The sequence below is a fragment of the Aedes albopictus genome, chromosome 3 (genome assembly GCF_035046485.1).
Source record: "Aedes albopictus strain Foshan chromosome 3, AalbF5, whole genome shotgun sequence".
Lineage (NCBI taxonomy): Eukaryota > Metazoa > Arthropoda > Insecta > Diptera > Culicidae > Aedes > Aedes albopictus.
Window position 1 is genome coordinate 337,762,761 of NC_085138.1, and position 26,153 is coordinate 337,788,913.

The 26,153-nt window shown below is 41.2% G+C and overlaps 1 protein-coding gene across 2 annotated transcripts in view; it reads right to left on the minus strand.

The window, feature by feature from the left end:
• LOC109412774 (tachykinin-like peptides receptor 99D) overlaps positions 1-26,153 on the minus strand; it is a 670,157-nt gene that overhangs the window by 318,030 nt on the left and 325,974 nt on the right. The gene's annotated exons all lie outside the window — the stretch shown is intronic.

Below are 26,153 nucleotides of genomic sequence, written 5' to 3' on the forward strand. Positions count from 1 at the left end.
GTTTCTTTTTTATTTGATCCGTTACAACAGTAGCCACGATTTGACAAAAAACTACTGGTGGTGAGGCTAGGATTTGAGCCCATGACTATTTGCTTACAATGCGAACGTGTAATTCTTAAGAACACAAGCAATTCAAAAGAAGAAAATTCAATGATATCGTATCAGTCTTGTTTGTAGCAACATGCTAATAAATCATTAGCAATGGTACTTAATAACAGCTTGCAATTTATGTATGGTTCACCAAAAACCGACGGACGGTCCCTTTGTCCCGGATCAACTGCTTGCCATTATAATCTTCGCCTAATTCGCTTCCATTCGACAAAGTTTCTCGCCATCATCAGGATAGCTATAACAATGCAAATTATCCTCTCTGCAGAACGGACCAAACCAAGCTGTGAATAATTCAGCCGGATTAAATCTCCCTGCCTGATCCAACATCTTCCCCCACCATCTCAAGCAAATTCAAAATACGACGTATTCTCTTAAAAGGGCGACTAAACAAAAAAACAAAGACAAAGCAAAAAACAGCAAATCCACTTGTCCGACAGAGGAATTCAACACCATTACTTCTCATGATGAGCTTACAGCTTTAGCTTTATGCGACCGAGAACGGCTCCATTCGGTTTACTTACTTCCATGAAATTACCACCGAGGGACATTCACCGAACTCGGGACCCAATAATTAGGTGGGTACAGACGGCTAGCGATGGAAAAGAAGCAGAGAAAATGGAAATGTCTGCTCCGCTTCCAAACAATTGCTTGGAAGGACATTTATTCCAATTTCGTCCCGAACAATCAGCGGAAGCATTTGTCCTGGCTTTGAACCCGTAGCCTAACCTTATTCCTCCGGTTGCAGCTATAGAGGCAAAGGTAACACATCCGAAGAAAACCAATTTGCGTTTCGACCTAAATGACTATTCTAAAATTGCAATGTTACTTCCTACTAACTTGATGAAGAACGGCATTACTTTGAATACTTGGAATAGAAACGTTCATACCTACTATAGAAGCAATGAATGCAAATCAGTATTTAGTAGGAAACATTGTTTCTTACTAGAACATCAAAAGTAAGTACACACATCAAACTGATTTAAACAATCGGTTTCTGCAATTTCAAACGTTTTTGTTCTACTCACAAGTATGTAAATGAATAGACTCTTTCATTTTAATCTAGTCGTAACAGAGTCTGTTTCTCAGCTTAGTCTTCTAAAGGGCATTTCCACTGCACATAATTCGGTTTTCCTTCGGTAATGCATTAATTATATTTCACTCGACTATGACTCTGGAGAATTCCTCGCAAATTTTTGTTTGTGAAATGTCTTCGGCAATTTCTTCAACTTTTTTTTTCGTCAGTTACCTTTTTTGGAATTCCTTAGTCTTTGCTATCCCGTATTCCTTCCGCCTTTTCTATAAAAACACCTGCGGCAATTCTTTTATGCATTCTTCCTATAATTGCTATGAAAATTCTTCAAAAAATATATCCTACCTTTCTTCAGTAATTATTTAAGGAATTTCCATAGATTCTTTCAAAATACCTTCGGCAATTCCGATGTACAGTATGACCCATAAAATAATGCGAAAATCAATTTTTTTCTTTCTTTGGTAATTTTTGTTGCAATATTTCTTATGAATTCAGTTTTTTTTAGATAGGGCTACTATAAGGAGGTGATTGTCATACAGGATATCTCAAATTTGTGTCAAAATATTCAACGGTTACGTATATGGGATATCTAATAGGTGCCATCAATTTCTGAAAAAAATAAATGTTTCCTCGAATTTTCGGAGCTTTACGAATTAGAATGAAAACTTTGAAATACATGGAAATCATGCAGAAATATGTATTCTTAAAAACGCGGCCATTTGAAAAACTTTTTGATAACAATATCAAATGCTTAGGAACCAAAAACTAAAAAATGTGGCATATTTCAAAAGCCTTATATAAGATAGATCCATAACTAACTTCAAGCTGTTTGAAAAAAATTCAAAGTAATTTCTTTCTAATGAAGGCTTATAAACCAACGTTTATAATAGACACAAATACGTAGTACTTAGCAACAGTTTGATGCTTCATACATCTGTTCTTCTGAAAATGTCCATTTGTCGTACACTCTAATTTTCAGTAAATGTCCCATAACTTATAAGACAATATTTTTTTTTTTTCACTTGTCCAAAGCACCATTGATCGCCTGGAGACCTTGTCTAACTACGAAAGTGCTGTTCTTGAAATAAAATTTAATTGAATGTGACCGAGAGAAATTTGACCAAAATTAAAACCATAAAAAACACCTCTGGCGCGAGGACGTTTTTGAGATCCTTATGTTTAACATTATTTTTATCAATGGTTTGTGATTCAAACCAGTAAATGTTCCTATGCCATTGTTAAATTAGTGCCTCGACTATATTATCCAATAGATAAATGCAAGGTTTATCGATTGGAAGCAGGTGAACAATGTCTTCGAAAACTTTCGCATTTTTTTATGGGTCATACAACTTTTCACAAAACTACCCCATTTCCTAACAATTAAGCCAGACGTAACACTTGCGAAATTTCCATCGACCACGCTTTTAACGATCATTTTAAATTTTCATAGTTGTGGCTTTCACAACCAGAGGCGCGCACATCGTTTTTCTATGCGTTTGACGTTTCACACTAGCGCCTTCTGTTGACGATATTGCACAACACAGTGATTCGTGCAACTTTTCCACCAGGTGATGATAGTGTGAATTGGGCGATAGATTTCCATGAAAATCGTACAAGGTGTTACGTCTGTTTGTCTGTGAATTAAGGTTTTTCGTGATTTTTCCATACGATTTGACAGTTCTTGACTACCATGCTTCCGTGAGCTTGAGGTGAGAATTCGAGAAAGTTGAAAACCGAGAGTAGCACAGACGATGCATTGAATACAAGCGATGGTGTCGCCGCCTGGGTGTCAGCGCTGGAAACTAGTGGCTATAAAAAAGTTCTTGTATGCAATTTTCACTGCTGGCGCCTACTGAGAGCAATCAATAAAAATGTACACAGCAATCATTCTATTGATATGTGCATTAGAACGTGCCGTATTCGGTATTTGGGCTAGTTTCGTTATTGTGTAACGCCTAAATATATGCACAGCACGTTCTAATGCCATTACCACATTTAGTGTTGAACGGTGTTATCAATTGAAACTTTATGGACTTTTTCGGTGATTTCTTTGTAAGCTTTTTTAAAGATTGCCCTCGAGAACTTGTTTGCAAAAAATTCTTTCCGAATTCTTTCGACCATTCCTTCAGAATTTGCTGTGATGACTTCTCCAACGAATCCTTCAGATAAATATCTGACATTCATTTATTTAGTTAACATCAAATTCATGATAATACTGAATCAACAATTTGCCGCCGTAATATTCGATTTGCAGCTGCAGCTCTCCAACGTCGGTCACGCCCAACACTCGCCAGATCACGCTCCACCTGGTCCGCCCATCGTGCTCTCTGCGCTCCACGCCTTCTTGTACCAACCGGATGGTTAGCAAACACCAACTTTGCAGGGTTGTTGTCCGGCATTCTTGCAACATGCCCTGCCTGGCATTGGTCACTTTCTGGATGCTGGGTTCGCCGTAAAGTGCAGCGAGCTCGTGGTTCATCCTTCTCCGCCACATACCGTTCTCCTGCTCGCCGCCGAAGATCGTCCTTAGCACCCGCCGCTCGAAAACTCCGAGTGCTTGCAGGTCCTCCTCGAGCATCGTCCATGTCTCCTGTCTGTAGAGAACCACCGGTCTCATTAGCCGTACATGGTACATTTGGTGCGTGGGTGAATCTTTTTTGACCGCAGTTTCTTCTGGAGCAGGCACGACTTCCACTGATGGTGCGTCTTCGTATTTCACGGCTCACGTTATTGTCAGCCGTTAGCAAGGAACCGAGGTAGACGAATTCTTCTACCACCTCGAAAATATCCCCGTCTATCGTAACATTGCTGCCAAGGCTTGTCCTGTCTCGCTCAGTCCCACCTACCAGCATGTACTTTGTCTTAGCCGCATTCACCACCAGTCCGACCTTTGCTGCTTCACGTTTCAGGCGGATGTACTGTTCTGCCACCGTTCCAAATGTTCTAGCAATAATATCCATGTCATCCGCAAAACAGACAAATTGGCTGGATTTCGTGAAGATCGTACCCCGGCTGTTGAGCCCGGCTCGTCGCATAACACCTTCCAGGGCGATGTTGAATAGTAGGCAGGAAAGTCCATCACCAGTACCCGTCGAGATTCGAATGAACTGGATAGTTCACCCGAAATCCTTACGCTGTTCTGCACACCGTCCATCGTTGCTCTTATCAGTCTAGTCAGCTTCCCGGGAAAGCTGTTCTCGTCCATAATTTTCCATAGCTCTGCGCGGTCGATACTGTCGTATGCCGCCTTGAAGTCGATGAACAGGTGGTACGTTTGGGACCTGGTATTCACGACATTTCTGGAGGATTTGCCGTACGGTGAAGATCTGGTCCGTTGTCGACCGGCCGTCGATGAAACCGGCTTGGTAACTTCCCACGAACTCATTTACTTTAGGTGAAAGACGACGGAAGATGATCTGAGATAGCACTTTGTAGGCGGCATTCAAAATGGTGATTGCTCGAAAGTTCTCACATTTAACTTGTCGCCTTTCTTGTGGATGGGACAGATTATCCCTTCCTTGCAGTCCTCCGGTAGCTGTTCGGTTTCCCAGATCTTGACTACTAACTGGTGCAGACAGGTGGCCAACTTTTCCGGACCCATCTTGATGAGTTCTGCTGCGATACCGTCCTTACCAGCCGCTTTGTTGTTTGTGAGCTGGTGGATGGCATCCTTAACTTCTCTCAGCGTGGGAGTTGGTTCGTTCCCGTCCTCCGCTGCACCAACATAGTCATTTCCTCTGCTGCCTTGGTCCTCCGTGCCTACATTCTCTTCGCCATTCAGGTGCTCGTCGAAGTGCTGCTTCCACCTTTCGATCACCTCACGTTTGTCCGTCAGGAGGCTCCCGTCCTTATCCCTGCAGATTTCGGCTTGCGGCACGTAGCCTTTGTGAGATGCGTTGAGCTTCTGGTAGAACTTTCGTGTTTCCTGTGAACGGCACAGCAGTTCCATTTCCTCGCACTCCGCTTCTTCCAGGCGGCGCTTTTTCTCCCGGAAGAGACGGGTCTGCTGCTTCCGCTTCTGTCTGTAACGCTCCACATTCCGTCGGGTTCCATGCTGCAGCATTACCGCCCGCGCTGCATCCTTCTCCTCCAGAACCGCTCTGCACTCCTCATCGAACCAATCGTTTCGTCGACTCCGTTCTACGTACCCGATAGTGCTCTCGGCTGCGTTCTTGATGGCTGCTTTGACTGTACTCCAGCAGTCCTCTAGAGGGGCGGTGCGTATGCGGTGGCGACATCCGGTTGCTTCAGTCGCTCTAGAAGATCGTACCGGGACGGCCGCCGGTACTGTACATTGTTAATAACGGAGAGTTTGGGGCGCAGTTTAACCATCACCAGGTAGTGATCAGAGTCGATATTATTGCCACGATAGGTCCTTACGTCGATAATGTCGGAGAAGTGCCGTCCATCAATCAGAACGTGGTCGATTTGCGATTCCGTTTGTTGTGGTGGTCTCCAGGTGTAACGATACGGGAGGCTGTGCTGGAAGAAGGTGCTACGAATGGCCATGTTCTTGGAGGCGGCGAAATCGATGAGGCGTAGGCCATTTTCATTCGTCAGCTGGTGGGCGCTGAACTTTCCAATCGTCGGTCTGAATTCCTCCTCCTGGCCTACCTGAGCGTTTAGATCCCTATGATGATCTTGACGTCGTGGTTTGGGCAGCGGTCGTACTCGCGTTCGAGCTGCGCGTAAAATGCGTCTTTGTCATCATCAGTGCTTCCGGAGTGAGGGCTGTGCACGTTTATCATGCTAATGTTGAAGAATCGGCCCTTGATCCTCAACCTGCACATTATTTCATCGATCGGCCACCAACCGATCACGCGCCTCTGCATATCGCCCATCACTATAAAAGCTGTTCCCAGCTCACGTGTGTTGCCACAACTCTGCTAGATGGTATGATTACCTCTAAACGTTCGCACCATAGATCCTGTCCAACACTCCTCCTGCAGCGCTACGATTCCGAACCCGCGGTCCTTCAGTATATCGGCGAGTATGCGGGTGCTCCCGATGAAGTTGAGAGATCTGCAGTTCAACTTCCAATCGCAAGTCCCTTTTCGTCGCTGTGGTCGTCGCCATTGGTATCGGTTCGCATTCTTCACTTGTTGATTTTCCGGTGCTAGTTTTTTTTACGGCTGGCTCGCAGGGATTGACACCAACCCACTAACCCAGGGAGCTGGGCTTACCTTCCCGGACGCTACGGGTTCTGCATTGGCATTTCCTCCAACTACAGTGCTAAATAGCTAGGCTCAAGCGCCAGTCTTCGTCGGGGGTGGTGTTTTTAATGGGCGCCCAGGAGATAATATTTTACCTGATCTTCCACCCCCATTTATGCGGATATTTCGCTCGGACTTGCTCCAAGAAGTTCCCTGAATATTTTCCAGGGAATCCTTCGGGAATCCCTACAGTGGTTTCGTCTAGAGTTTACTCAGAGATTGCATTAGTAATTCTTACAATAATTCCTCCAGGGATTTTTTAGGCATTTCACCAGGGTATCAGGAATTCATCCAGAGAAGACTCAGGGAGGTCCTTCAGGTGAATTCAATGATTTTTCGAAGAATGTCATTTTTTTAGTGTTCCGTGAATACCTTCAGAAAATTCTTCTAAAATTTCTCCTGGAATTTCCTTAGGGAATTTATGTCAGGATACCTCGAGAGTTTCCTGATATAGCGATTGTTTAAAGGATCCTTGCGGCAATACGTCAATTGACATTTCTAAGGGATTATACTACGAAATATCGGCGAAGAATTTCTCGGTACAAAGCAACTTAGTCCTTCAGGACGCGCACTGTTGTAAAAAGTACAACACCACCAAAAAACCTCGCTCGTCACATACAGCGCAAGCGCGGTGCACTTTCGGTTGATTGATGAAGCGCGTCTTGAAAGGTTAAAAGCATTTGAAGACGCCATCAGTAATATCCAGTGATGGAAAACAGTGAGGAATGCAGCTGAGTAGACACAAACGCAAAGCTATCCTACTCGTGAACAACAGAAGCCAGAATATATTCGCACTTCCTTCACTCGCGAGCTAACGAAGCTGGTCGCACTCGTGATTGATTCGCGAAGCAGCTCTGAACATTTTTTCAATTTTGTGAAAAAACGAATTTACACGGCCGACAGATTAACTTTTCAGGAACAATAAAGCACAAAACACTACTATCTGATGGATAACTGCTTGTTTTGCTATTAAAATCGCACTAAAATGCAATTCCCGCATCTCCACTTGTTCTTCGCGAATAAAAATTCATGAGTGTTTTTGTTTTTGTTTTGCTTCATACTCGTGAAGCAATCGGGTGCGAATAAACTCACACACGGCTTACTCTCGGCACCGTGAGTAAACCGTTTGTTGCTTTTACACTCGCGAGTTGATTCACGATGAGAGTGTTTCCATCTCTGGTAATATCTTTGTAATCAGCAAATTTTGCCATGAATTCCATTGGATCACCTTCGGCAATTTCGCTAAAAATTTCTTCGTCCATACGTTTGAAATTCTTGAAAAAAAACCCTTTCGGCATATCCTTTGAAAATAACTGCGGTTATACATTTGGGAGTTTATTTGTTTTTTTTTAATTTCGTAGGCAAATCCGTCACATTTGTTCGCGTTTTAGTAATTTCTCAAATAGCTTTGTAAAATTATGTCAGCAATTGTTTTGGTATTTTTATTTTGTTTCTTCAGTTACTTCTCCAAAAATTCATTTGGCATTGCTTTTGGTTATTCATTTGGCAACGACTATAAGGAATTTCTCTTCGAATGAGTGTAATTAGCTTTGTACCTTTTGATTCCTCCCTTTTTGATTACACTCATTCGAAGAGGGCTCGAAAAGTCAATACAAGAGAAATTTCTCGTTAATATCTGTGACAATTCCATCCGCATTTTTTTTAGATTTTCTTTGGTATGCTTGTATGATTTCATAATTTATGCCATTCGGAATTCCTTAGATAATTATTTTAAGAAATCTTTCGGCAATTCCTTCAAAAGATCGTTCGGCATTTGTTCTATGAATCCCTTCTAAAAGCCCTGAAGAAATTTGTTAGACTTTTTCTTCGACATTTTTCCTGTAACTATTTTAGAAATTACTGCAGCAGTTTCATTCGGAATGCCTTCGATTATTCCGATGTTACTTGCTTCGAATCTTTATTCAAGAAATCCACCAGTTATTGCTCTGAATATTCCTCTAGCAAATCTTTGGGATACTTCTTCGATTATTCCTTTGGTAAGTCCATATGCAAATTTATTGGAGATTTTCTTCGTGATTTTGGAGAAAAAAATTCAGCATTTTTTTCAGAATTATTTGACACATTACAGCTTGGTAATCCTGATTTTATTATTATTATTATTATTCACCGTCTTCGAAAAAAAAAATCGTACAGACTGAACAACTTAATACTAATTTACAATTTCTTAAAACTAGACAATTCTTCTTTATTCGATTTTTAAAAACAGTTTTCGACATACCGAAGTCGAATTCATCAGAAACAACATTGAATGCGCGAATACAAGAAACAATCGGATTATTATAACCATAATTAGAGTGGTGGAAAGGGACAACGAACATGGGGACATGTCGAAGTTGCCGCGGAGGAACGTAAAAAGGAATTTGTTCTAGAAGAGTAGGACAATCGATGGTACCGATTAGAATGTCAAAGACAAGAAGACGTTGCAACTCTACACGCCTAACCGACAGCAGTTCCAAGCTAATCAATTTACAACGATCTGGGTAGTCAGGGAGATTGTTCGGGTCATTCCAAGGGAGTAAGCGTAGCGCAAAACGAATGAATTTTTTCTGCACGCGTTCAATGGATAGTGTCGGTGCGGCGTAATAAGGAGACCAGACAGGGGCAGCATACTCGAGGATGCTTCGCACTAAACTGCAATAGAGTGTTTTCAAGGCGTAGATGTCAGTGAACTCAGAGGCATGACGCCGGATTAGCCTTTTTTCACTCTTTCTGAAATTTCTCCACAATTTCCTTTGGTGATCTCCATGATGATCTCTAACAATTCTTTTCAGAATTTCTCTGACATGGCCTTTGGAAAATCTTTCGGTAATTTCTTTTTGAAAATTTCAAGCTATTTATTTGGGAATTCAAACCAAAACTACTTCTGCACCACGTTCACCATTGTTTCTGCGCTGGTTATGTTGAAACGTGGATGAAATCCACTGCGGCGGCGGGGTATTTCGAAGCTGAGGACGCCACTATAGGATATCAGGCAGACAAAAATCAGAAAAGTGACTTCCACTAATGATTGTTCTGAAATTTTCTATCGATAATGAACATACAAACTAAGCGTAATCTAGAATTTCAAGTTTCTAGCTGGTGTAGTTACAAAGATATTGAGTATCAAAGTTGAGTAAAGCTAAAAAATGTAATTTTCGCAAAAAAACAACACATAATTTCAAATCGATATTTTCTAATTATTATCATCATTATCTATTGGTTTCAATACATCATTGGTAAGATAATGAAGCAAGCTTTCCAACAAACACGTGGTTTAGTGAAATAATTGAACCATTGTATGAAAAAAAGGTACAAGAGAAGAAGAAGAAGTTGAAAAAGGCATGAGATTCAAATTTTGATAATCGGCATCTTTTTTTCCCAAACATTCCCAGGCTCAAAATCAGTTTATGGTCAAGCTTTAGGTCTACTCTAATGATTTTGTATGCGAAATGCTGCGGTAAATTGCGGTCTTGGGAGATTCAGCGTTGTTTACGCACGAGACAGCCCGGGCGCACCCCTTGAGATTAAACGCCGATTCTCAAACATTCTAAGCAAATTCCCTTGGAATTCATTTTTGAAAGTAACTACACAATAGTGTTGATTATTCTAAGCACAATAAAAAAACAAAATAAAAATTTAAAAAATAAAACAAATTGAAACTTTTTATATATTATCAGTTATTTGACCATATTGAAAATACGCCCTTTTCAAAACTTGGTCGTGATGTTTAAAAATGTTAATGACCAATATTTTTTTAGTCGAACCAACTACAGAATACTAATAAATCCTCAAAAATATGACGAAAATATTTTTGTCCGCCTGCTTGTACGGGAATCGGATTGCTGCTGCTGTTGTTGCTGTAGCTGGTTGGCGGTCGTTGCATGCGGAGTGGCCAACGGCCCGGAAAGGATTCAGGGAAGTAGATGATTGCATGGTCTGTGGTCGCGTTCTTTGCATGTGGCGTCTCCATTTTGTGGGTGATTGTGGGGCTACCAGCAAAAGCGAAGAGGGTGCAAAGGGGGGGAGGTACCATGCATTTCTTAGCACAACTATTCCCCTTGACCATAAAAAAAAAACTCCGGGGTAAAATGTTTTAAAATAAAGAAGATATTGCATTTCTGCCAAAAGTAGATCGTCCCGGCTGTTTACGGGTTAATTCGAAACTGCATGATACTGAAATCTCCCAAAGCTGCAATAAAGTTTGCCATCCTTAATGGCTTTGGGGATTTGCTAATTCAATTCAATCAGACATAACCTTTCAGGTCATCGCACATTTTGCAATATACACTCCCGTTCAAAAGTTTGGGGTCACCCCCTCAAAAACATGTCATTTTTTTAGGCCCATATCTCCGCCAATTTGCGTCCGATTTCAAAACCCTAGGTTTCATTCAAAAGATAATAAGTCAAAGAAACTTTGAACATGATTTAAAAGAAACTTTTTCAAAAAATTTTGTATGTAAACTTAACCCAAAGTTGCCAAATTTTCTAAAAAACGAATATAAACTTACGGCAGTTTCGCTGGAAGTTGGGTCGACCAAATTTTAAGATAAGAGCGGTAATATGACCCATTTTCTATTAGCTTTCAACTGCTTTTTACAGAACTTAGCTAAAAAATCTAGAAAAAAAGTTATTAAGTAAATTAATCCTTGATGTCATCGACCAAAAGTTTGGGGTCACCCCTCAAAATGCTGTATCGGCCAATAGTTTGGGGTCACTTTCGTAAAACATGGAAAAGTGATTTATTGATATCTTTGTCATCTTTCATTCAATTTTAATTCTTCTTGGCTTATTTGAAACAAAATGAATGATACTTACTGCATAGACATTGAACCACACATGTTTGTTGAAATTTACATACTAAAACTTAACGTAAAGTTGCCTCATTTTTTGAAGCGTGGTAAAATGTGCTAACTTTGCATACATTTTTATATACAAAAATCGTTAAATACGTTAAGTTGAAGACATCAAACGTAAATTTAGTTTATTATCTTTGAAATGAGCCAAAAATATTAAAAATTGAACTATAGATGACGAAGATATCACCAAATCACTTTTCCATGTTTTACGAAAGTGACCCCAAACTTTTGGCCGATACATCATATTGAGGGGTGACCCCAAACTTTCGGTCGATGACATCAAGGATTAATTTATTTAATAACTTTTTTTCTAGATTTTTTAGCTAAGTTCTGTAAAAAGCAGTTGAAAGCTAATAGAAAATGGGTCATATTACCGCTCTCATCTTAAAATTTGGTCGACCCAACTTCCAGCGACACTGCCGTAAGTTTATATTCATTTTTTAGAAAATTTGGCAACTTTGGGTTAAGTTTACATACAAATTTTTTTGAAAAAGTTTCTTTTAAATCATGTTCAAAGTTTCTTTGACTTATTATCTTTTGAATGAAACCTAGGGTTTTGAAATCGGACGCAAATAGGCGGAGATATGGGCCTAAAAAAATGACATGTTTTTGAGAGGGTGACCCCAAACTTTTGAACGGGAGTGTATGTACAGGAGAAAGAATTTTACCACACAAATAAACAAATGATATTGATGGTTGTGCTTGTGCATGGTAAATCCCAGAGAATATAATTGTGCCAACAAAGAGATGCAAAAAACAACTAAATTGCGCGCCCTAACATTCCTTGTATACAATCTGTGAAATCATTTCAAGTTTTTGCCAATGATTAACCCTCGAGCGATCGCGCTGTTGTATTTTGTACAACACGTTGAAAAAAACTCGCTTTTTTGTGTTCAGCATTAGCGCGGTGCTCACAGGGGTGGCCAACTGCGCGAGTTACGGAAGGTTAAGAAGAAGTTGTTGCATATTTTCAGCTGATGAATTTTTAAGTTATTATGCACACATAATCATGATGATAGTTCCTAAGCGGTAAAGCACTCTCAAGTTACCCCCAAAACATCGCTTTGTTGTGTGAGATTGTCATCACCAATGTAAATGGTGACATTGTCAGTATCTTTCCGCAATGATTAGAAATTGATCAAGATAATCAAGTAAGACAGACTGATGCTTTCAAAATAAATTATGCGAATGATCTAAATTACATCTTGGATAGTATCTCTTCATAGTGTAGGTATACTACATTTTATTTGTCACTTTCAACTGAACGATGCAACCGAAATTTGAGAGGCTATCCTTCTGTATGCTTCCATTCAACAACTAACACCAGCTCAGCCAGCACCCAATAACGCCAGGAGCGTTCAAAGCCAAGGAAGTGGAAAAGCTTTTTCGTTTCGCATCACTTGAAACTAATTGGATTTTGTACAAATTTGATTGTATGGCAACCCCCTCGTCCACGCTGCTCGGGGTACGTTTTGCATCGTTGCGATGCTGGCATTTCCGGGGGGTTGATTTTGTTGACTCTATAGCGGCGAGGAGTTCATTTTGGGATCGAATTGCTGACAATTTGTTATCAAAAACTATTCATATATTCCAGATGGCGTTTCCGTTTCTATAGTTCCAAACACATTCTATAGATACAGATGCAACAAATGAACAGAAACCGAATCCGGATTGACTCATGGCAGCAGGGACATCAATCCCAAAAGGCCTCTATCACGTTGGATAGCAATATTTTCTCATGAAAGGTGACTCACTTTTCACAGCCAGAGAAAGGTTTTGTCCCAAGAGAGTGTGTTCCAGTTGCATTGGATCGAAATTGGGATTGATTTTTTTTTCTCTTAATCTTTCAACCGAGTCGAAAAGTCCCATCGGATGGAGGATGAAGAAATTATTATTGGTTTTGATACCTGGTAGGGAGGTTATTACGGGAACAAGGAAAACAGATTGAGCTTTAGTATAGGAGGTGTCAATTTTTGTTTTGTGTCAAAGATAGATCCATCTCAAATTTGAAGAATAAGAGTAGTCTACCACAGATACGAATTCATGAAGATTCGATAGCACTAATAACAATGTTACTTGATATCTCAGTCTATTAAATGTTTAGATTGAATTTTGCAGTTACAACTGATATGTCAATGTTGTTTAATGCATCGTACGTCCAATAATATGCATTCCAATCATGCATCCGCTTATGTCAGTACCTACTCAGAACACGACTGGAGCATCTATTCAAGAGCTTCCTAAGTGCCACTTCATATAAGAGCGAAGCGTTGTAAAAAGATTGACTGTCGGTTTTGCTGCTAGATGAACAATTCGATTTTTATTGCTTCTAGGATCTATGATAATCCTCTGCATGCCAGATCACAAGCATTCTAGCAACAAGTACATATCTATTTTCAAAATATGGTTCATTGGAGATTTTATTGTTAAGAAAGAGCTAAAAAAAATGTTATTCCAACTCGAATATTTTTTTGATGAAAACAAGTACAAGAGAGCGGATTCCGCCTCAGTTAGTTCGTAACGCCAAGAAGAACAAACGTATGCATATCGTCTCAGCACAAAGCCTAATGCAACATCTCATCTCGTGTTTTTGCATCTATGACAACAGTATACCAACAATCCGTTTCGCATGCATCAGGCATAAATCGAAACTTATTATCATACGGAAACATAAACAAACCACCACCCACACCATATCCCGGCGTCCAGCCCGGTAGCAGCAAAACGGACATCATCCTCTTCTCGAGGACCCTTATTGGCATTGCATGCTCGGTTCACCTGTTTGTGTATCTTTCTAGAGTGGATTGAATGCTGATGCATTGCATCGGCATGAGGCCTGTGCGCCCATAGGCGGAACTTGTTGATGGATGTCAGTACCTAGGGTACTCCTGGGTCAAAGTTCTGCTTCTGCCTCACCCTAGCAGAAGATAGACACATATTTCACACCATGCACACAATGCAATGATGGCTCGATAGGTTCCGAAGAAGTGATGTCAATCAGGCACGTGCCTGCCTGGCGTTGTCACATCAGTTCTACCCATATCTAGTTTTGTGTGCACCTAGGCATCAGATTAGACCTGGGCTGCAGCACGTCAAGCGAGCACCAGGTGTTTAGCCATTAATCAAAACTTGCACAATTGATGCGATCGGTAAACATAATCGGCTACGGATGATTTGCACGCGTTGCGTTTGTAGAATTTCAATTGATTAAAGTGCTACGGCTGGGTCGATTGTGTTGACTGATTGTCCAGAGAAAATTGATGGGACTGACAATATCTAGTAATATTTGAGCACTACAGTTATCGTTACAACTGATGAAATTTAATTCAATTTATTTGGTCTTGGATTCTATTGAAAGTTTCTACAAAGATTTGTTTCGGAACTCCTCTATGCATTCATTTGAAAATTTCTTCAAGGATTGCAGCAGCAATTCCTTTAAGTTTTTATTCAGAAACTTTTCCAATGCTTCTCAGAGGAATTCCTCTAAGCATGTTTGTAGGTAATCCTTCAGAAAACACTTCTACAACTTCTCTATGGTTCCCTACAGACATTCCTCCAACGATTTCTTCAAGAGCTCCTCTTAGGATTGCTTCAGTAACTCGTGCATGAATTTCTTTGAGAATTACTTTAAATATTTTTGCCAAAGTTCCTCCCATTTCATTATTGAAATGATTGTAACCTACATACCAATTTCATTCAACTGTATTGAATACAATAAAGTACCTTATCAGATATAACTCGTATAGTCCATTGCAGTACATATTGAACTAATAGAAGTGGAAATAATTTAATTAAGAGATTACACAAAACCGATAGAAGCGATAAACCGAGTTTGGCAGCCAAAAACGAAAAGCTACCATCAGGTGAAAGATCCCATTACCGTTGTTGTTATCTGTAATGACGCCGCTCATTATGGCTCTTGCATTCGTTTCCGAATGTCCTATATATTGATTTATGGCCGGATCCACCGGGTCTCATCAATCTACCATCGACCACCACCGACGCACTACCACCAACATGTGGAGTGGCAGTCCTCCTATCTAGATAAACAAATTACCCATTTAGGTGCAGTGTCCATGTCCACAATCTACGGGGCAAGTGTGTGTGTCTCGTTCGTTCGTCATTCAATGAAATGCCCTGGAACCGTTCCGTCAACCAGAAGCTATTAAACTAATTAGGGTTTTCCCCACGGCTACCTTTCTGGTTCAAATAATTCCAGACCTGAAGGCAGAAAACTTCTCAAGCAATGCCAACATAGTACCGTAGTACACTAGGCAAAACATTGTGAAATAATTCATTCGCAACCTACCTAGTTTTCAAGTATAGAGATCAATCACAATGATCAAAAAGCCAAAAGTCGTAATCTAGCAGGACAAAAAAGTCATGTAAGTCTGCACTACCCAAGTAACCACGCTGCCCAAGCCGTAGTACATGCATAAATACGGTGTACTTGGGTGAAGATATGACGTAGCTATACCTCATTTTTTCAAGAGCACAAACATTAAGAACCGAATATCGGTTTGCGCTGAAAATTTGATCGATTGGTTACCCAATGATGGTGACCAATCGATCAAATTTTCAGCGCAAGCTAACATCCGGTTCTTCAGATGTATGCTCTTGAAAAGTTGAGGTGTGGCTGCGTCATATCTTCACCTTAAAGCAAGCATTACTATAGTACAAACTCAAACCAAATTTGCGGGCCCGGCAAAATTCTGCACAGCCGTGTGCTCAGTTGAACTATTACCTGATATTCTAGCAAAAAGTGACGTTTCCGCTCATAAAAACTTTTACCTTATCTCAGCAATGAACTGCCCAAATTTCTGGGATCTCGGCAATTTCGGCCTAATGGGACGTTACGCCAAGAAGAGAGAGAAGAGAAAGTGGCTTCAATATAGTTGCATTAAAGGCGAACTTGGCACCATATCGGCGGTTTTGGGACATTTCCCCGAATGGTTCATTACTCCGAAATATTAATTCACAAGCTTATCTGGAGACCCGCTCTGGGTAATGAATGATGCACCGAGCAGCTCACCACATTTTCAAAAAACGATTTTCCTTCTTTGAGCGTGTGTTTTATCCTGGCCTTACTACTAAGCATCTTTTTGGCATTCAAACTGCTAATGATCATCAGATATGTATCATTTTTTTTTATTAGGCTATTCTAATTTAAGAAATTTGTTATCGCCGCAACTGCTCATATTTTTATAAGAGATTTTTTCTTCTTTTAATTATAGGCTGTTCTTTCAAGTTATACAGTTATATGGAAGTGTAACATGACCACATTTGTTCATTTTTCATTCGGGGTAGTGGAATTCGGGGAAATGTCATAGAATCATTCGGCAGCTGGTAGCTAGACAAGTGGTTGGCTCTGGTGTGATAGATTTTTTTCCATGCTACTTGTGGGTCTCCTAAATGAACATATATAACAATTACATTAATCTGATACAGTGAGAACGGGGTTTGCTGGGTCTCCTCTAAGAAGAGCAGAGACGGGAGGTAGCAGCGCGCGAATTATTGGGATCCACAGTCGGGAAGGACGGCCAGAACGCCGAGAGAGGTCATGGTTGGAGTGTGGTTGATTAGGCAGAACCGTGACAAACTCCATGACAACAGCAGAGGCCGTGGGGCTGAAGGTACCGAAGTCTACCTTGACAGAGACCTTCGCATGTGCAGGTAGCCCGAAGGCTTCGCCAAACGGGATCGCTTACGATTAGCAATCACAGAAGCGTACGAGTCAGTTGTCAGGGAAGGAGCTACCAGGTGACGGTCAAGAGATTGTTTACCCCGAAAATCAAGGGCAGTAATGCCAGGTTTGCTAAATAATCCTCAAAATCAAAAGAATTTTGCCACATGCACTAGAGCGGTGTGCTACTTCTGGCTTGTCTCGAGGTGGCAATCGAATCCCGAACAAAGAGGTAATAAAAACCGAGCGAGGAAGAAGGAAACGAAAAATCAAATGATGAAAATTTCGGGTAAAGGAGTGTGTTTTGAGCCTAGCGATCTATGAGTGTGGAACTCGCGAATGATTTTAGCGTATGAGTGAACGTGGAAATCATAACATGCAGTTTTGAGTGCTGAACGAACTGCTCACTGCTCGACAAGTTCCAATGTATCTAAATACCAAGGTAAGATACTCCAACTATTATTCATGTATTAGTGAGAAAAATAGTTATGAAATTTGCGCAGATTTGTTTGGGTACATCACTATTAAGCAAACAGTTTTGAGAAGTTAAGCTCTCACATCATAGAAGCAATTATTAAAACGCATCTCACTAGACAAAAAGAGACTTCCATGCGATAAATCAGAAAATATCGCCATTTGAAAATCGGTGACAATTTTTTTTAATTGGTTCTAAACATAATTTTACAGCATTTAGAAACGTCCAAACTAATGAAACTAATAAAATTTTGCAGAAATAATGACATTTTAGATTAAAATCACCAACTTTTCATAACTAACGCAGATGTGTTAGTGGGTCTCTTATTGTCATTCGCGGAAATATCTAACCTTGGTGCTCGGAGGTGTTAATAGTTTGCGTTGTGATGTCTGAGTTTTATTTTCACTCCTCAGAATATCGTCAAAACTCCTCATGTCCTCGCAAGGGAGTTTCTGTCAAGCCTTAGTAATGCTAGTAAGTCGGATCTCGGCCAGCCGTCTCGGAAAACTGGGGAGAGTAGGCTCGAAAAAGTCGGCCAGTCTCGGGTCAAAGCAGGGGGTTTCGATCATGCGTAGGTCCTCAGTCGTCACAGATCAGGAGCGGGTGGAGGGAACGTCCCCTAACGAACAGGCAGAAGAGAAGAGGAAAAACAGGAGAACATGTGCTTAGGGGACGAATATCCAAAGAGTGGTAGGGGGAAAGGAGTCAAGCGCGAGAAGGGAGATGCATTCGACATCAAGACAGACGAGTCTAAGTACTAGGACATGGTTTCCCAACTGTGGATATCGACCCCCCAGGAGGGTCGCCAGCCCTCGACCAGGGGGTCGCGAAGGACTGTCTTACTTTGTCGTTATTAGTTTGAGCAAGAGTTTGAGCAAATATTATGCGTTATAATGTTATGTTTGTTAGAAGATAGAAAAAGTATTTTTGCTTCATACACCAAGTAACATCATTTAGTCGAATAGACTAGAACCATCATAAAACTAAAATGATGCTCAATACTTAAAAAATAAAACCCTGTTTAAAGAGTTGTAGTTTATATAAAAAAAACTAGCTGTACCCGGCAAACTTTGTCTTGCCTACTGCGTTTTTTGACGTTTCAAGACCAAGTCCCCGTACGCGGATTGCATAGAAAACCGTTTTTCAAAAAATCTCAGTTTCTCCATGTTTTTTGTCTCATAAACCTTCCTTGGGTGAAAACTATTAGAATAAAACCAAGATGACCCAAATCGAACCTGCCGTTCGCAAGTTATGCGCGGTCCCACGTATGCCACTGCATTTTTATATATATAATAGATAGATATCAAGAATCCCGCGCGATCCCCCCGTTATGTTTTTATGTGCTTCGATAGTGTATGAGTTAATGTTTCAGTGATGTAAAAATTCATCTGCTTCTGTTAAAGTTGAAAAATTTGGAAAGTTGTGCTAAAAAGGAAAAAAAAATGCTGTACTACCTTTAAATGATGAGATACAATTTTGCAGTCTTCAGAAAAGATATTTATGTTTACAGTACCGACAACTACGCAGAGCATTGTAAAACCGAGTAAATTGAAACAAAAAAGTAATGTTGAAAAAGCACTTTTTAAGCTGGTATTACAATATATGCTTCTACTGTTGTACCGTAAATAGGGGACAGATAGATCTCCGGGTCGAACCTGATCAGACGTTTTTTCGTTAGAATAAGCATACTTTAAAAAGTTCCCTTTCCAGTATCGTACTGTGGGTCTCCAGTTAGCCTATTGGTTAGGGCTGTGGATCACCAATCCGGAGACGGCGGGTACGATTCCCGTTCCGGTCGGGGAAATTTTCTCGACTCCCTGGGCATAGAGTATCATTGTGCTTGCCTCACACCATATACAAATTCATGCAATGACAGGCAAAGAAAGCCCTTCAATTAATAATTGTGGAAGAGCTCAAAGAACACTAAGTTGAAGCGAGGCAGGCCAAGTCTTAAAGCGGACGTAGAGCCATAAAAAAGAAGAAGAAGAAGATCGTACTGTTTGTATCAGATACCAAGCGTAATTTATAAGGAAACTAATAAAACTTTGCTTTATCTAACAAAAAAAAAGTCTGAACAATTTCGACCCGAAAATTAATTTGACCCCGGCTAAAATTTTCCCGTCATTGACAAAGGTTTCTCAAATTGGCTTCATTTACAATGTTTTTATAAACGTCATTCGATTTTGGTCACAAATTAAAAAAAAAATACACTGGTGTATCTAGCCCAAAACAAAAATTACACCTTTAAAAGCACTTATAAGAGCTTATAAGCAATGAAACTTTTCCGAAGGCACCACATGGCTATAATCAATAGTTTTGCCACACAATCCAAAGGCACCCATTTTATAAATTCGTGCCACTGTGCGTCAGAGCGGCGTATTCATAACGATCGTTTCGAGAGGTCTCGAGCAATCGGTAAGTGGCCGTCCAAATTCCACGTGAAAAGAACAAAAAACCTGGATTTTGACTCCCTCCCCCCTCCCCGTGGCCAAGCGTGGACTTTTCATTGACCCGTACCTCCTCAATTTCGTTTCGTTTTTCAATATTTCTAAAATAAATAGAAGCGTTTTTGAAAAGTTTTTTTTATAATGTTTTTTTCTTTGTAAACATTGTCTTACATATAGTTAATAACTTAGTGAATTGCAAGTATTCCATAGCTTTACATAGAATACAAATAAGTTACCATATGGCAACAGACGTAACACTTAGAAGAAAATTATTTAAAAAACATCGTCACGAAAACGTAATCGCCCAATGCTAAATTTATTTTGTTTGGTTGGGCCATCACTAGGTGGCGGTAGTGAGCAAACGTCAAACATGAGTAAAAATAATGCCAGCACCGCAAATTGCCAATCGACCTACCAGCGAGTATTTGAATCAGCCGTTAAAAATGTGGTCGATGGGAGGCGAGCAAAGTGTGACGTCTGTTTCTCTCTGAAGTCACTATTGATTATTTTTATAAACAAAAAAAAATCGATTTAATCCATCTATGGTGAACAGAACCCTTCTTACACTTATTAAAATTATTGTTGTATTATTTGTATTTAACATATTTAGTTTGTGTGATGGATAAAAAGTTCTAGAAAATATTGTGGATTTGGCATCTAGTGGATTGGTTTCCAAAATAGCATCATGGGCCATGGACTAAACTACCAGACTGGTACCTTCTAGAATCTTGTGTGAATTTTTTTGAAAATAGTTTACATATTCTGGAATATTGTATCTTTTGTTAACTGCCAAAAGATCTTGAATCGATTAACAAATGGGTAAGAAAATCAGCGAGATACACTTTGTCTTATATCTCTTAATCAGTCGAATAAATTAGCTCCGAAGTACTTGGTATTCATGGTTATGGTATAAAAATGATATATCTACTATGCAAATCAGTTTTGGAATTAGCTAGTTATTTTAACTGTCCAGTTCTTGCATTTTTCCCACATAGCATAGCATAGCATAGCATGAATACTTGCACAAATCTTGGATGGAGTTGCAAAGTTGAACATATTCATTAACATTGCTGATGTCGCTACTATCTACAATGTCATAGACCCACTCAGCTCCACACACCTGGCCAAGTCCTTGCAAGCATTTATAAATCCCTTCATCAACTTAGAAAGAGCCCAGAACTGAAGCAGCTTCCAATAGATGAAAGGATATTGAAAATAGCGAATTTCCAATTTATACAATACAATTCAGTTATATAATAATATAGGGCACAAAGAGTGTAATCAGAAAGATCTCACATCGATTGCTGCTTGCTCGCCGCGGCCGCACTTGATTAACACCCACTGGAGCCCGGTTCGGCACGCCAGAAGGGTCACTCTACGGTACTTTCCGCAATGACAAACCGATGGCTCCGGAAGTTTGCCGAAATCAATAAATTGCTTTTGCTGCTGAACTGATGCAGCTCCATAAGTCTGTTCCTCTGAGATGTGCTTATTTAGTTCACGGAAATGAAAAACGCGTGACTACCGAGCCGCAATTTTTTTTCTTCACTATTTTCTTGTAGGCGTAAAACAACACTTTCATTTGTTTTCAATCGAAGGATCCGAAAAAATAGCACCAGCCAAATCACCGTTCAAAACGCGAAACAAAAGAAACCGGAGCTCGAAAAAAAAAGTGACAAGCAAAGCAAAACTCGACCGGCCTCGGCAAGGCTTACTACGATCATTCCCAGTTCTTGCATTTTTCCCACAATACATAAATTCAAAGCTTTCAATTACACATATTGTTAGTTTTCATAGAATTCCTGTTTATTTGTAATTTGTTATTTATAATTTTATTGAAAACAATAACCTGCTAGTATATACTTTGTATGAGGTCAGCATTATTGATTGAACAATAATTTCCCATAGACTGGTAAAAAGCTCATGCAAGATAACAAACGAATATAATAATAAAAAAAGGAATTTATTGAAATACTCTTCGAAAGATATCTCAGTAACCAAATGTCCAATCTAAATAAAAATTCAGAGCCTTTTACAAGGATACTGTAGCTTTCATTTGGTGCTAAGAGAACTCAAATCGGTTGACAGACGGCTGAGATATTTATTATGATACACTTGGTCGAAAATCTCTCAAAAGGTTAACCTGTATTACTCCCAAGTACTCTTTGAAAGATATCTCGAAAACCAAATGTCCACTCCTAATAAAATTGTATAGTGTTCTACTAGGATGTTATAGCTTTCATTTGGTGCCAGGAGAACCGAAATCGGTTGACACACGGCTGAGATATTTAGTATGATACACTTTGTTAAAAATCTCAAAAAGTTTAGTTGTATAACTCCTAAGTACTCTTCGAAAGATATCTCGGTAACCAAATGTCCAATTGAAATAAAATTTCAAAGCGTTCTACTACGATATTGTAGCTTTCATTTGCTGCCAAGAGAACTCAAATCGGTTGACAGACGGCTGAGATATTCATCAATATGCGAAATGTCAAAAATCTCTCAAAAAGCTAACCTATATTATTTCAAAGTACTCTTCGAAAGATATCTCGGTAACCAAATGTCCAATCAAAATAAAATTTCTGGGCGATCTACTAGGATGCTGTTGTTTTCATTTGGTGCCAAGAGAACCCAAATCGATTGACAAACGGCCGAAATATTTATTATGATACACTTGGTCAAAAATCTTAAAAAGTTTAGATGTAAAACTCATAAGTACTCTTCGAGAGATATCTCGGTAACCAAATGTCCAATCGAAAAAAAAATTCAATAGCGTTCTACTAGGATGTAGTAGCTTTCATTTGCTTCCAAGAGAACTCAAATCGGTTGACAGACGGCTGAGAAACGTGCGTGACTTTTTTTTTGTAACGCACATACACACACACACACACACACATACACACATACACACATACACACACACACACACACACATACAGACATTTGCTCAGTTCGTCGAGCTGAGTTAATTGGTATATGAGACTCGGCCCTCCGGGCCTCGGATCGAAAGTCGGTTTTTCGAACGATATTTATACCCTTCTTATGGGTGTAAGAAGGGTAAAAAGGAATTTATTGAAATACTTTTCGAAAGATATCTCAGTAATCACAAATGTCAAATCGAAATAATATTTCAGGGCCTTTTACAAGGATATTGTAGCTTTCATTTGGTGCTAAGAGAACCCAAATCGGTTGACAGACGGCTGATATATTTATTATGATACACTTGGCCAAAAATCTCTCAAAAAGTTAACCTCTATTACTCCCAAGTACTCTTCAAAAGATATCTCAGTAACCAAATGTCCAATCGAAATAAAATTCCAGAGCGTTCTACTAGGATGTTGTAGAGAACTTAAATCGGTTGACAGATGGTTAGTTGGAAAATCACTTGTCTAGCGAATAAGGGTCGTGAGTTCAGAGCTCACTTGAGCTGAGGATTTTTTCGGAATTTCACTAATAATTTATCCATCTTTTTCACATATGTTGAGTTTCATTAAATATCATTACATGACCACACGGATTGGTGTACCGATGACTTTACCCTTACATCATTTCCGAGCTTCTACCTCTTCTGTAGTAATCTGTCGTGAATGAAAGAGTGCAAACGACAAGTTTGATGGCCTTCCAGGTTTCATTCGTTCTTGCTCATCAAGTGGATGGAGAAGAGACGCCTGTAAGATAGGCAACAGTTTCAACACTAAATAAATTGCTCTCGCTCTTCATGATACACTCAAAAATCTGTCAAAAAGCTAACCTGTATAATTTCCAAGTACTATAATGTAACCAAATGTCCGATTGTAATATAATTCAATAGGGTTCTACTAGGATGTTGTAGCTTTCATTTGGAGCTAAGTGAGTCCAAATCGGATGTCAGACGGCTGAGAAACGTGCGTGACTTGTTTTGTGGCATACGCACACACACGCCAGGCGCATAATTACCCCGAAAGTCGGTAATAATGCCGGAAGGTCGGACCCCAGCCAGGGTTCCCGGAAAGCTGGGAAGGGTGGGCCTGAAAAGGCTGGCCCGTCCGGGAACGATGGGAATAAGGGGTAGCGACCGCTGGTAGGCCCTCAACAGCCACAGAGTAGGGCGATCCAAGGGGAGGACCCCCCTTGGACGAAGGTAGAGCGGAAGAGGAAGAAGAAGGCGAATCCGCAGATAGTAGCGCAGGAGGGCAGGTGCCAAGCGCGAGGAAGGCGACGCGATCGTCATCAAGACGAAACAGTCCAAGTACTCGGACGTCTTGAAGACGATGCGAAGCGACACCAAGCTTGAGGGTCTTGGAGCCGACGTACGCAGTATTAGACGCACTCGTACGGGCGAGATGATCGTGGAGCTGAAGCGCCAGAAGGAGCACAAGGGCGCTGCCTATAAGAGGCTGGCAGAAGAAGTCCTTGGTGAGGGTGTAAAGGTGAGGGCTCTGACACATGAGGCGACTCTGAAGGTCAAGGACATTGATGAGATCACAGAAGTGGAAGAGCTCGTCACGGCACTGCGGCAACAGTGCGATGTGCAGGTGGCCGCTGCAGCCGTTAAGCTACGGAAAGGGCCAGCATGGACACAGATAGCCTTGGTTCTGCTACCTGTGGCGGATGTTAAAAAGACCGTTAAAGTAGGAAGTATAAAGGTGGGCTGGTGTGTATGTCACCTGACATTCCACGAGCCACCAGAGGTTTGCTTCAGGTGTCTGGAACCAGGACACAAGTCGTGGGACTGCAAAGGCGCCGACAGGCGCATACTGTGCAGGCGATGCGGCGCTGAAGGTCATAAGGCCCAAAGCTGCACGAGTCCGCCCATCTGCATGATCTGTACCGGGAAATCCTCGAACAACAGACATCCGATGGGTGGTCCAAGGTGCCCGGCCTTCAAGAACGCCGCAGTGAACAACAAATCACAGTGCAGGTAACGCAGCTGAACCTGAACCACTGTGATGCGTCTCAGCAACTGCTTTATCAGGTGGTTTCTGAGTGGGAGACGGGTATCGCCATCATATCGGACCCATACCGAGTACCCGCCAGCAACGGCAACTGGGTCACGGATGGGACCAGAAAAATGGCGGCGATATGGACGACGGGTAAATACCCCGTCCAGGAGTTGGTGTCTAATACATATGAGGGCTTCGTGGTCGCCAAAGTAAATGGGGCCTTCTTCTGTAGCTGTTATGCGCCTCCGCGGTGGCCGATCGAGCGGTTTACGCAAATGCTGGACCGATTAACGACCGTGCTAACAGTGCGAAGGCCGGTGGTAATAGCGGGTGACTTTAATGCCTGGGCCGTGGAATGGGGAAGCCGTTTCACGAACCAGCGGGGTCAGATCCTGCTAGAAACACTGGCCATCTTAGATGTCGACTTGGCTAATATCGGTACCAAGAGTACCTTTAGTCGAAACGGAGCGGAGTCAATTATTGACGTGACCTTTTGTAGTCCTGGCCTAACAAGTAGTTCGAACTGGAGAGTAGATGATGGCTACACTCACAGCGACCACCTGGCAGTTCGCTACAGTATCGACTACAACAACAGCAGGTAGCGGATAGAAGAAGAGGTGGCTAGGCTAAGGCCAAGCCCTCGCAGGTGGAAGACATCATACTTCGACGAAGGGGTATTTAGAGAGGCGCTCCGCCGTAAGCGAAACCTACTTGGTTTAGATGGCAACGAGCTGGTAGCGGTGCTCTCACGTGCGTGTGATGTGACCATTCCTAGGCGATTCCACCCTAGAAATGGGAGGCCACCGGCTTACTGGTGGACCGACGCGATTGCGGACCTACGCCGCGCCTGCCTACGGGCTAGGCGGCGGATGCAGCGAGCACGATCAGTGGAAGAGCGAAACGAATGGTGGGTGGTGTTCGCCGCTACAAAAGCCACACTGAAGACCGAGATAAGAGCAAGCAAAAAGGCCTGCTTTGAGGGTCTCTGTCAGAGTGCCAATGCGAACCCGTGGGGTGACGCCTACAGGATCGTTATGGCCAAGACGAGAGGTGTAATGGCTCCTACAAAGCAATCTCCAGAGATGTTGGAGGGGATCATCGAGGGGCTTTTTCCGCGTCATGATCCTAGTCCTTGACCTCCTTTCGTAAGACAGCCGGGGACTGGGACTGGCGGTGAGGAGAGGGTTACCGATGAGGAACTTGTGGTAATTGCAAATCCTAGATAAGGCCCAAGATCCGGATGGAGTTCCAAATCTGGCCTTAAAATAGCTTTTGCAGAGGCTCGCAGGATGATCCGTTCTGCTATGCAGAAATGCCTGATTGAAGGAGTCTTCCAAGAGGTTTGGAAGCGGCAGAGCCTGGTTCTATTTCCAAAGCCTGAAAAATTACAGAGACCCGTCGGCATATAGATTAATA